Below are 13,828 nucleotides of genomic sequence, written 5' to 3'. Positions count from 1 at the left end.
TGCCCATTCTACAATAATTTCTCCCTAAACTCAATCCATAATTTTTTTTAAAAAAAAGCATTTTCTAGCTTAAGAAAATAAATAGATGCCATGAATTTATTTTTAAAGCAATGCAATGACATTCTTGGCTGCCTATCCAAAGATCTTTTGACATCTTCCTTCTTCCTAATAAAATCCCAACTTCACTTTCCATTCCACGTAGCTCACGTCTCTTGGGGACGCGGCTCCCACCCTCAGGTCAGTGATGGGACAGTCTGGAAGGAATGACCCAATTCCTCTTGTCAGCGACTGATGCAGAAATGGGCATAGTGACCCAACTCTGGCCAATAAGACATGGAGAGAGATGTGATGGGGATCTTCTGAAAACTTTCTTGCTCTTAAGAAAGAACCACAAATAGTGACTCTCTCACCCACCGAATGTGAACAAGGAAGCCAGCAGCCACAGTTACTACTGGCAGACTTCCTGCCGTAAGAAGAGGAGTTAGAACAAAGCCAACACTGCAAATGTCACAGAAGAGGGACAAGAATAATGACATCACTAAGGTACTGGATCCACCAACCCTGAAGGCAGCCCTCCACCTCTGGACTTCCTGCCTAAGAAGCAAACACGTTTTCATATGGCCTTAGCAGATTGAAGTTTTTGATTCTTCACAGCCGAGAGCAACTTTAACTGAGGCTGGGATTTGTCACATCTCCTACACCCACGTAACGGTGCACTCACCATTCACATCTTGCATGATGGTCAAGAGACACCACATAATCCTCAGTCAACAGACAAAAGTCGGGTTTTGAAGGTGGCAGGTTTTGTGAGGTGCATTAAAGACGGCTACACATTCTTTGTCATTGGGAGGTCATTGAGAGACCGAGTCAGTTTCCCCTTCTCTGGAGTCTGGGCTGGCCGTGGGGCCTTTTGACCAACAAAATGCAGTGGAGTGATCCTGGGTAGCTGTCAGCCCTGGACCTTAAGATTTTTACAGCTGCCACCATGCCACATGGGACACTGTTTCCTCAGAGCCCAGCCACCCTCTGACTACCAGGCTATGAAGAAGCCCCAGCCAGTCATAGTGAGAGTGAGAGAGACAAGAGACACCCTATGGAGCAGCACCCAAGTGCCAGACGGGTGGTAAAGCCTTTTCCAATACAGCCAAGTGAACCCCATCAGACACCATATAGATCTAAATAAACACCCGGTTGAGCCCTACCAAGTTCATGACTCACAAATAAAATGGTTGTTGTTTTAAGCCGCTGAGTCGTGTGGCAGTTTGTTGTACAGCAAGAAATGACTGAAAGGATAGGAAAATAGAGAAGCTCCTTTTTCACAAGCCTCAGTAACAGAAACAAAAGACTTTCTGCTGAACCCTTGTTTATCTAGAAATTGCATTACTCAGGACACTACTCCCTGAGTGCCTCAGCTAATCCTGGTTCTCAGAATGTGAATGTGTGACTTTATAGGAGGCTGTGTATGCATAGCCTGCGAATGTCTGTGAGGAAGGATGGTGCTGTTCTACCCCCTTCCCCTCCCTTCTCCTCTACCATAAGCAGATCTTGGGTTCTTATCAAAGTTTTCAAAACACTACAGAAGACATACAGGGGAGTGTTCCCCAACCAAGGGGAGCCCACTTTCTTGGCCTCACCAAGCCTTCTCCATCTACACACGTACACATCACGTCCCCTAAGTGTGAGTTCTGACGGAACCTGCCAAGTCACTGTGCGTGGCTTGGCAGGACAGCAGTTGTTCAAGGGTTTGTCCCATAAAAAGTCAGAATTTGAATTAGCCACCAGTTTCTTTTTAAGCTGAGCTGACGTTTTGAGCTAAATTTATTTTAACTAGGGATTTACGACAGGAAAGGAATAGTTCTAATTAAATAAGTATTAGCCTCAAACGGTGTGAATAATGACCCATTGGAAGTTTCCCAGTCCCCTAATAGCTAATTAACAGCTCATAACCGGGTTCCCTTTGTGTCCCAAGGCAAGTGTGAAAAGGAGGCCTTGACTGATTAATGAGATGGGCTCCAACCAGATTAAAAATGAAAATTGGCTTTAAGGACTCCAGACCTGCAAAGCCCCTCCATGTGGAAAAGACGGGATTATTTTTAAGGCATCCTGGGCAATCACTGTGGGAAAAGAGAGTGTGCAGCCAAAGGCATTGATCTGTTAACCACCCTCCCTGTGACCCCTTTCACAGCAGCCTGGAGGAAAGACAGACGGGCTGCTCTGAGGAAAATGGCCTCATCCTTGTCGTGAAGGCAACGACGGGGTTTGAGGGGGAAAAGCCAAACAGCCTTTGGAAAGCCCCGCTCTTCCTCTGTCGTGTTTGTGGTTCAGATAAATATTAAGGCAGACAGACAGCAAATTAGAAGCCAATAAATACCAATTTCCATCTCTGCGATTCTGTATTACAATGGGTTAGAAACTCTTCTCCTGCCGCCATCACTGAAGACGGGCTCTTCGTTATTGAGGGAGCTTGTGCTTGGCTTTCCGGAGGCAATAGTAAGGCTGTAGCATGTCGCCTCCCACATAACACTTTCTCTGACGCTTACCAGAAAATGTTTTGGAATAGGGCAGTTCATGGGCTCTGGAACAATACTGCAGGCATTTTCAGAAGCCCCTTTCTGCTGGAGAGAACCACCTGGGTCCCTTTGGATAGTTGTGGTCACACTGGCTAAGCCCTAAACAGGCCCCTGCTTTTACCGCCACCCCCTAGAAACTTTAAAATAGTACATAGAGCCCATATCTATTCGCCCCATAAAATTCCATTCAGTCAGGGCTTGGGAATTGCTTTCGGTTAAGGTGGGGAGGGCAAGCAAGGGGCTCCTGTATTACCATGAAATGTAAACTCCCCTGTGAGCCGCCTGCCCACGCTCACCCCCCATCTAAACTGCGGACAGGATCAAAGGGTGTGCCAGAGCAAGGCCTCACCCGTAAGGGTGTTGAGCTGCGGTCACCATAGAGCAGTGGTGGATCTTCATCACACAGCTAGCCTGCAAAGAGCAGATTACACGTATAAGGTGGAGGAGAAACACCTTTCAGAGTTTATAAGTAAAGTTTATGACCCGCCATAGTCAGGAAATGGGATGCTTTCTCTTTTCCACATAGATTGCCACTGTTCAAAGACTTGGGATTATATAGAATTTAATCTTGATTTGATGATTTTAAAAAGGCATTGGAGACTCTGTAGTACTTTCATTTCTTCATAACAAACCTTATCAAAAGGTAAGAGCTAATTAATAGGGAGATTAAAAGCTTTCATATGCATCCCAGGAGATCCCTAATCTTCCAGTATCTCCAGTTTCCTCCCCTCCATCTTACCATGGCAAGGAGAGAACCACAGCAGGGTTAGACAGTCATTTTCCCTCTCCTCTGACAATATCCCCTCCAGTCTGTGTACCTCACTTTCGTCTACCTGGATCAAAAGATGGATCAGGAATCAAGAACCATCAGAACTTGTGCTGGACCGACGGCACAAAAGACAAATCCACATCCAAAAAGCAATGTGTGGAAAATACCTGGCCTTTATTTAATCCTTGCAAGGCTTAATGCCAATCTATTTGGTTGACTGCCAAGAAAGGTGTTAACTCTCAAGGGATGGTGGAGACACTAGAAATCAGTTAATTAACCCTCTCTCAAGGTGAACAGAAGTGCTCTCCTAGGCTAGAAAGAACCTCATTTTCTTCTAAAACTGTGACTTAGGACTGACACTTCAAATTGTCAACAGTAATTTGGGAGGTGGGAATGTGTCTCTTTAGTTATTTTATTCAGTAGCATGTACTGAGCGCATTCAGTAGCATGTACTGAGCGCAGAGTTCTGTCTGCATGAGTTTCTGTGGGCAGATAAGGAATGACAATCATATCGGCCTTCAATTAATTGATCAGGATAGGTAGGAAGTTAGGACCAGCACAGATTACATCGTAAAGGATATTAGCAAGTCCATACATAACAAGTAATATTAGTGTTGTGCATGCATGGGGTAAAAACGATTAAAGAATAGCCATCTCTTAACATTTTAGTTAAGGTCAAGGATGAGAACATTTTAAAATAGTGTATTGGAGGAAATGGTGGGTGAGGATTAACAGCAGAAGAGCAAGCCAGTAAATTCTGTACAGGGATTGGCAGAAAATTTGATAGAGTGAGAACATTTAAGAAGTCCATGGCTTTATAGCACATGAAATGAAGAGAAAATCACAGTATTTAAAGTTCCAAAAGTAATGAAGAGAAGAACAAAAAAATCAATAGCATTAGTATACAAAATTGGAAAAGTCATAGGGAGTGGGGAGACAGTAGGAACGATCTGATCCTTACCCTTCATAGAAAGAAGACAACAGATATTGTCCAAAGTGAAGAAATCAGGAAACAAAACCACTAGCATATGATTTAGTTATAGAGGTAACTACCAGGACAGCTAAAATTATCAATCGTTGTAAGAAGGGGACTAGGAGAAGAAAGGAATCAAATAAAAATTGATGATTGTCATTTTGAATTTTGCTGTACCAATCGATATTTCACCGTATGTGGGTATTGCCTTGATGATTTATAATGGGCAGTGGTGGGCCCTGATATTCCTAGTATTTTTCATGTTTTTATCATCCCCCTATGATGACCTTCTAGGTATGCTAGGTATGGCCGGCGGGGCGGGGGGGGGAGGCAGTAACTCCTTCAAAATTCAGTACTTAGTAAGAAAAAGAGAAGCTTCAAGTGTTCTTTTTATATTATTCCTGCTAAACAATCCCAATATAGGGTGCCTCATGCCTGACAGTATATTTTTGAAGTCTTTACTCTTATTTACTCTTATTTCCCTTTTAATGGCTCTTGGTTATGGCCCAATAGTAAAATTGGGCACTCTCATTTAGAGCAAAATCAGCAGCATTTTCTGTGGGACTTGGAAATATTACCATTCTAAAATCCTTTATCCCATTAGAAAAACAAATTCAAAGTGACCCAGAATGTTCCATTTTCTGGAGGTCTGTAAAGAGTTGATCTGATGTTTGTTTCTAATCTTTTTCTTAGCTCCCTCCCATATTATATTCCCAGAATACAGAACAGAGTAGAATTAAATAAATAGAATTACAGAGTAGAAGAGAACAAATAGAATTCTAGTATTTAGGAGTTAATTTTAAGGGTCATCTTGTCTAGCTTCCTCATTTTAAAGATGAGCAAACTGAGGCCTCTCCTCGTCAAGAATATGAACAAATTAGTAACTTTAAGCTCTTGCAGGGAGGTGATACCTACAATTCTGTTCCACAGGTCCCTTTCCCCTCCACCCCAATGAAATCCTAGGAGAAAAAGTTTTTAAGAACAGTAAAAATTACCTTCGCAAGAAAGAGGTGAGTCACGTACCAAAATTTCTCTCCCACCCATCACTTCTTATGCACTTCATCTTAAAGCATCACTTTTATTCTGTGAAGGAAAAACAGCCTTTAAGGGTCGGATATTCTTACTTCAGTCAATGTGGAAAGGGGGAGGTGAAAAAGGAGCTCTCCGAAGATAATCACAATGAGAACAAAAGCTTTTCCAAATTATGCAATGCATTATAATTATGCCATAAAATTGCTCTTCAGCTGGAGGTGTCAATGGAGAGCATTACAATTTTTAAATAGTTCTGTTCTTTGATGGGAATTCACGAACATTTGAAATGTTCATGTGTGCGCATACATATTTAGGCAAACCATGGGGCTATAAGCATTCATCCAGAGCTCTGGTGTCCTTCCCACCCCCCACCCCCCCCACTAAAAATAGAAGAGAAAAACAAAACAAAACAAAACACCCCTCCCCCCAAAAACCCAACTGTCTAGATGTACTGGCCAGCATTGCCCTTATGGTGGGTTCCTTGAGGGAAGAGAACCATAGCCCTAAATTCAACACATCTGAAGATCTCCAGGATTTCCCAAAGCTATTTGATTTGAATTTATTTACCCTAAGCTGTCTGTCCACCTGCAGATAAAGCCCACTGAGGAATAAGAAGGTGAGTGTGCTCCATAAGTGAATGGAAAAGAATGCTAGAAGCAGAGGGATCGATGAATGAGAAAATGCAAAGTATTGACGTTAGCTACGTAGCTCTCTGAGCACAGCTTCATGCTGGACACTTTGGGAAGTACAAGAAAGCAAAGCTGTTTCTTATCTGTAGAACGGAGGAAGTCAGTGATTTTAGCTACTGGCTCTTGCCATGCCTCTAACAGGAGAGTCATGATTTACAAAGACTCTATTTTGAAGGGTTGTTCTGTTTTAAATTCCTTCCCTAAGATCTCCCATTTTCTCCTCCTTGCTTTAAGGTTTGACCAAATCAACAATTTGCTGTTGTTAATGTTTTTGTTCTTATATATCAGGGGCACCCAACCTGGTCTCACGTTAGAATCCCCTGGGGAAGTCTTAAAAAAAAAAATCTTCCCCCACCCAACTAATACCAATTATATCAGAATCTCTACATCTGGGCATCAGTTCTTAGAAAAGCTCCCTCACTGTTTCTGATGTGCAGCCATGAGCAAGAACCCCTCCTGTTATAAAGAGTATAACAAGATTCTGTAGAAACTTCAGTTAAAACCAGTTTTGCCTATTGATTCAGTCAAAAGTTCTGGATGTGTGAACAGGCCTTGTGTGGGACATGAAATTAATGGTGCCTATTCCAAGACCTATAGATGTCAGTGGATGAATCTAGGGTCCATAGAAAATTCCAGAATTTTCAGATTTCAAGTCTGGGGCCGTTTTCTGTTACGGGTAATGCACTCTGATTTGTCTCTAGCAAGCGCTGCATGTCTACCCCATTATGTGGTTTTCTAAGACAGTCTCTTGTCAAAATCTTGTCCCAGACTGACTACAAACTTTTCCTTTCACAATGGCCCTGGAACTCTTTTCGTAAAATAGACACATTCTAGCCAGATATACTGGTAATAGATATAATGGATCTCTACCCAGTGGCTCAGTTTTAGAACAATTTAAATTGGCAATTGTTTGCTTCCAGAAGAGGGACAGAGCTCATGTGGTATCAGTTGCTGCCTTCAGTAGCATTTCTCTCTCTACCTTGCCCCTGCAAACTGAGTCTGCACTGAGTGTGGGGATGTAAGACTCTGAGATCAGGCAGGGGCAGAGGACAAGGAGAGCAGTGCTAAAGACTAGGGGCAATAGCATGGAATGGTGGCCCATTCTAGGGTGAGTGGCCATGGAAATCGGGACTTTACAGACTTATAGTAGAATCTTTCTTTAGAATATAGTATTTTTACATATATATTTCTAAACACATATGAATATGTGTGTGTTATATACAATTATATATATATATAATTTCTTTGAAAAATGTATCAGGGTTCTTGGTTACACTCAACAGAAACTGATGCTAACTTAACAAGAGTAATAAATTTTTGGAAAGATATTGGGTACATCAGAGAATTGACAGAAAGGATGAGAACCAGGCTCAGAAGATATAAGCAAAGCATGGTGCTTTGCCAATGCTATCCCTTCTAGACACTTGCTGTCACCACGGCAGGTCCCGTTGCCATGGGACGCTCATCATGATATTTGCTGCTGAGCTTGGGGTTCTCCAACATGTCAGTATCCCCAGTTGTGCCATCAGGAGTCGGTGCCTTTGCTGAAGGCACATCAGAGTTGGGAGCATCAGTAGAAACACAGACAACAGATTGCAAGTTCTTTGAACAAAAGGAACATACCACGTCCATCTCTCCATTAAAACACTGCCTTGCATAAAATGGTGCTCTATAAATACTTGCGAATTTTAAAAATGAGAAGAAATGGGGCGCCTGGGTGGCTCAGTTGGTTAAGCGACTGCCTTCAGCTCAGGTCATGATCCTGGAGTCCCGGGATCGAGTCCCGCATCGGGCTCCCTGCTCAGCGGGGAGTCTGCTTCTCCCTCTGACCCTCTTCCCTCTCGTGCTTTCTATCTCTCATTCTCTCTCTCTCTCAAATAAATAAATAAAATCTTTAAAAAAAATGAGAAGAAATGAACTAGCCTGACATGTCATGACATGAGATGACATGGATGATGTAGCATGAAATATACAGGCAACACATGATGAGAAGCAGACTTTTATTCCAGAATAACCTCTATGGAAGAATGTTAGTCTTACCTCTACAACTTAGGAGTTTCAGACAATGGATAATCATTTACTTCATCTAGGCCTCAATTTCTCCATGGTAAAAAAGAAGCATAATAATGACCCTGCCCCTGTCATAAGGTTGTTTCAGTACTAGGCAAGTGCTTTGAAAATACACATGCCATACTTTATAACTCTACGGAATATAAGTAATTTCCTACTAAAAAGCACAAGTCGAAGATCCTCAAGCAGCCCCCCACCCACTTCATAGCCTCAACCTAGAAAGACATCGCCTGTCTTAAGTGAGTGTACATGCTGATTGCTTCCTAACTTAGGGACGCAATGGGGATTTCTTGGGGAAGGTGCTGAGCTAGGTTGATGTGGGCACCATGAAAGGCAAAGAGTGAATGAAAACTGGGGCAATTTGCAAGAAGCTTATTTCCTCTGGATAAAGTTAACTCCTTCATACATGCTACAACCCACACCTCAACTATAACATTCAACCTGATAACTTGACTTCTGCAGAAGTCTAGCATTGAGAAGAAAATAATCTAGTGTATGTACTATATTTGAAAGGCTACAAAAGTCATGAACTGGGGCTCCTTGAAGACAGGGAATTTCTCTTATATATATATGGGTATTTTTCTCCCAAGCACCTTAAGTAATTTCTAACACATGATAAGAATTTAGCAAATACTGCTGAATTAACCAATGAATAAAGAGTCATGCACATGTGTAGTATGATACAGTACCATTTCCTTAGCCCAGGCTGCCAGTATGCTGTGTAAGGGACCACATGGAAGCTGTGAAAGAATGGGCTCATAGGTGAAGAATAAATAAGAAAACAAAGACCAAGGGAGCTCCTGTCTCCAGTCTTACCCCTACCATCCTCAATCCAGTCTAAAATGTCACTCTGCACCACCACTGATACTCCTGTGCATTAAATCATCTCTAAACGCCAATTTAAAAAGAAACAATTTCCCCTTCATCTCACTTCTTCCTGGGAAGAAACTTAAGTACTGCCTATTCCCTAGGGTTATAAGAGCAGAAGAATGGAGAATATTTGCAGCAGATAAAAAATGTCTTATGACGTCCTGCATTTGTATTATACCTGATACTTTTTTTAAATAGACTTTCTTTTTTAGAGCACTTTTAGGTTCACCACAAAATTGAGAGGAAAGTACAGAGCTATCCCATATATCCCTCCCCCACACATGCAGAGTCCCCCCATTTTCAGCATCCCCCACCTGACTGATACAGGTGTTACAATCGATGATTCTCACTCAAAGGCCACAGTTACCATTGGGGTTCAGTCTTGGTATTTTACATTTTAGGGTTTTGGACCAATGTATACTTGTATACAAATGTATACCTTATACTTTTTCAAAGTATGTTTACCATACCATTGCTGAACAATCCTCAAAACAAGCTTATGAAGGGAGTAGGAATTTTGTCTATGTTGAAATACACAGACGAGTGAAGTGACTTATCTACCATTATGAATGGAAAGAGCCAAGACAAGACCCCATGTCACCACAGTAAGGGGTCTTTTAACCACTGTCAGTCATTGTCTATGGTTTTACTGCACACAGTGATGAACTTAGGTGAGTCTGCCTTCAATCACCACACCAGACATGAAAGCACTCAGTTAGGCACAAAGGCTGAGACTCGGGCCAAGGAGAGCTACTTATAAACAGATTGCATAGAAAATGCTATTTCTGAATTGCTATTTTGGGGAGGGAAGCTAAACAAAATGTAATTTCCCAGGTTGTTTTGCATTTTTTTTTTTTTTTGTAAACTTCATCAGGTAAGATAATTCTGTACCGCAGAAAGAGCTAGAAGTAGAGGGGGAGAAGAGAGAAAGGGAGATTGACAGAGTATAAGAATAGAACATTCTAATTAAAAGCAATAAAGTGAGGATCTTGCAAGGCTTTAAGGGGGAGTACCTTCCTTGAAAAGAGATATAAATTGAAGAATTCAGAGAGAAACAATAGATGTTGGTGTAGGAACTTGACTTGATTCTTGTGGTTTTGTTCACATGTATCACACTAGAAATGCTAGCCACTCGAATCATCTTAGGATTATTGACTCAAGCTTCATGAAAAAGGTGACACAGATAAAGAAGGAAAGAGTTAATGCAGGGTCACCAATCCATCAGCAGAGACCGACAACATGGTCATCTCAACCTCCAAGGAGTTACTGACAATTTGAGAAGTTAAAGAGAGGAAGCACACAGGAACAGAACAATTCAAGCCAACAAAGAGTCAAATGCCCAAGTTCCCCAATAGGGGTCGCATATACTGCAAGGGAGGGATGACCCTAGGATCTTGTGCCTAGACCAGATGCCACACAGTCATGGTCCTGAGGGAAGAATGGAATTCTCACAAGGAGGAAGAGTTGACAGTGGCTGATCTGCTTTCCAATAATTGTGACAAATGGACTTCTGGGTCCCTACTTGGATGGATTTGTCAACTAGTTAGTAAAGACTGGGCAATGTAACTCTCACGAAGTGGACAAAAGCCACGAAATTTTCTTTTTGTAAACTAGCCATGGGTTGAAAATAATCTTAATAACTAGCACAAATTAACCACAAGAAAATGGCAGGGCTGACATTTCCATCTCTTCTGGAACAAGCTCTTCATCAACTTCAATAGGAGATAGACTTAAGGATGACCTTTTCAGATCTGGCAGGGTGTCAACAAATTTTTGAAATTATCAAAAAAGAAGAAGTATTTGCTGATGAGAACAGGAAGACATTACAATTAGCATAATATATTAAAATATTGTTTATTTCATTTTTATCTCATCTTTTAACATTTCTCTCATTTCTGTAAAATGTTTTAGAGCAGTTACATGTATGTGGTTTAAAGAATCAGTAAATGGATGTTATCAGAAGATGCGCTCAGAAACACTCTATTGGTATTGGTAGGGATATGAAAGCAGAAAGGCAGAGATCACTAGGTTAATAGTGAAGCGGCAGAAACTGAGAAGGAGATAAATCAGTTGGAGCCAAAGTCAGGAAGAGTTTCACAGAATTTGGATTGGAAGGATGGGGTTGCAGAAAGAAGTTAAGTCCAGAAAAGGCAAAAAGAGTCAGCAGGGGCATAAAGAAAAGAATGTTAGGTAGAAGATGGGACTGATCTGGGGCTGACACTGAAGAGAAATAAAAGCACAATAGTTCAGTTGGGGATGTAACTGCCTCCTAATAACAGGAAGTCAGAAAATCTAGACTTTTATGTCCAGTCTCACCTTACAACTCTCCCTCAACTCTGTCCTTCCATAACCTCAGCTGCCTCCTATAAAAAGAGCCCCACAGGGGCACCTGGGTGGCTCAGTTGGTTAAGCAAAGGGCTCTTGATTTTGGCTCAGGTCACGATATCAGTGTCATGAGATCGAGCCCTGCCTGGGGCTCTAGCTCAGCACGGAGTCTGCCTAAGACTGTCTCCCGTACTCCCTCTGCCCCTCCCCCTGTGCTCTCTCTCCCTCTCTCTAAATAAATAAATATTAAAAAAAAAAGAAGATAGCCCCACAGATCTGTTTTGATCTCTAGGCTGGCTTTGCCAGGTGCCTGTTGGTTATCTCCTCAAATCTTTGTGACTCCCCAAATTCCAGAAGTTCAAAAACTTTCAACAGCCTGAAAGAACCTCTTCACCAACCTCAATCTTCCAAGATCTTACCTCCTTACGTTTCAATCAAGTAAAGGGAGGGATCAGTTGAACTAGTATTTATTTATTGTTCCCAAAGCTACATTTTACATCTTTTTAAGGAACTAAAAGCAATTATTTCCATCCACGTTGTTGCAAATGGCAAGATGGAACTAGAGGGTATTATGCTAAGCGAAATAAGTCAATCAGAGAAAGACATGTATCATATGACCTCACTGATATGAGGAATTCTTAATCTCAGGAAACAAACTGAGGGTTGCTGGAGTGGTGGGGGGTGGGAGGGATGGGGTGGCTGGGTGATAGACATTGGGGAGGGTGTGTGCTATGGTGAGCGCTGTGAATTGTGTTAAGACTGATGAATCACAGCTTTTTCCGGTAGCGGAGGCTGGAGAAGACACGCAGAAATGGCACCTCGCAAAGGAAAGGAAAAGAAGGAAGAACAGGTCATCAGCCTTGGACCTCAGGTAGCTGAAGGAGAGAATGTGTTTGGTGTCTGCCACATCTTTGCATCCTTCAGTGACACTTTTGTCCATGTCACCGATCTTTCTGGCAAGGAAACCATCTGTCGCGTGACTGGTGGAACGAAGGTGAAGGCTGACTGAGATGAGTCCTCTCCCTATGCTGCCATGTTGGCTGCCCAGGATGTAGCCCAGAGGTGCAAGGAGCTGGGCATCATTGCCCTCCACATCAAACTACGAGCCATAGGAGGAAATAGAACCAAGACCCCTGGACCTGGGGCCCAGTCAGCCCTCAGAGCCCTTGCCCGCTCAGGAATGAAGATCGGGTGGATTGAGGATGTCACCCCCATCCCCTCCGATAGCACCCGCAGGAAGGGGGGTCGCCGTGGTCACTGTCTGTGAACAGGATTCCTCAAATTACTGTTTTCTGTTAATATATTGGCTTTGTGTGAGCTAAAAAAAAAAAAAAAACAACTGATGAATCACAGCCCTGTACCTCTGAAACAAATAATACATGTTAAAAAAAAAAGAAGATAGAAGGAAGGCAAAAATGAAGGGGGGAAATTGGAGGGGGAGATGAACCACGGGAGACTATGGACTCTGAGAAACAAACTGAGGGTTCTAGAGGGAAGGGGTGTGGGGGGATGGGTTAGCCTAGTGATGGGTATTAAAGAGGGCACGTATTGAATGGAGCACTGGGTGTTATACACAAACAATGAATCATGGAACACTACATCAAAAACGATGTAATGTATGGTGATTAACATAACATAATAAAATAAATAAATAAATAAATAAATAAATAAATAAATAAATAAATGCAATTATTTATTCAATAAGTATTAAGTACTATGTGCCGGGCACTAATAAAGGCACTCAGGATACATCAGTGGAAAACAACAGTGGCAAGAACTTCTAAATTTGAGAAGATAAATAAATAAACCTATAGGTAAAATGAAATGTCACGTCCACCAATTAACTGATCTTTGAGAAATATTTATGACATATTTAGCAGCAACATCTTTTACTTTATAGGGGCAATGTGCTGGTTTTTTTGGCGTCCAATGGATCTGGATTCAAATCTCAGCTCTATCACTAATAAACTTATCCTCTTTAGGCAATTCACTTTAAGTCTGTTTTCTCATCTGCAAAGTGGGCATAAAAATACAAAATTGGGGCACCTGGGTGGCTCATTCAGTTAAGCACGTGACTCTTGATTTTAGCTCAGGTCATGATCTCAGGGTTGTGAAATTGAGCCCCCTCCCCCCACCATGGGCTCCACCCTTGGCAGGGAATCTGCTTGAGATTCTCCCCCTCTCCCTCTGGCACTGCCCTGCCCATGCTCTTTCTCTCTCTCTCCCAAATAAATAAACCTCTTAAAAAAATACAAAATTGAGGTATTATAGATTTCTGTGAAATAAAATCTGTAAGCGCTTTATACATAGTTGGTGCTTAATAAATGCTAGATTCTTTTTCTTTAATAAATATGCTCCTGTTGGTTTCACTGAGAAATGGTATGTGTGTGTGGATGCCATACAAAGAAACCAGATTGAAAGGACAATTTGGGTTGGAAGTGCTGAGAGAAGAAGCCCTACCCAACCACTGCTGTCTCCTCTATGGAAGCTTCTCAACTTCCCAGTCAGAATTCATTTTTCTGGACCCACA

At 42.0% G+C, this 13,828-nt stretch overlaps 1 pseudogene; it reads left to right on the top strand.

Annotated features, from left to right (window-relative positions):
- The first annotated feature begins 12,071 nt into the window (after nt 1–12,071).
- On the top strand, nt 12,072–12,637 carry LOC112833314 (small ribosomal subunit protein uS11-like; annotated as a pseudogene).
- The last annotated feature ends 1,191 nt before the right edge of the window (nt 12,638–13,828 follow it).

Source organism: Callorhinus ursinus, unplaced genomic scaffold (assembly GCF_003265705.2).
Source record: "Callorhinus ursinus isolate GAN/ISIS: 27379988/994484 unplaced genomic scaffold, GSC_fseal_2.0 scaffold25, whole genome shotgun sequence".
Classification (NCBI taxonomy): Eukaryota; Metazoa; Chordata; class Mammalia; order Carnivora; family Otariidae; genus Callorhinus; species Callorhinus ursinus.
Note: the sequence above shows the minus strand (reverse complement) of the source record. Positions and strands in the feature narration are given on the sequence as shown.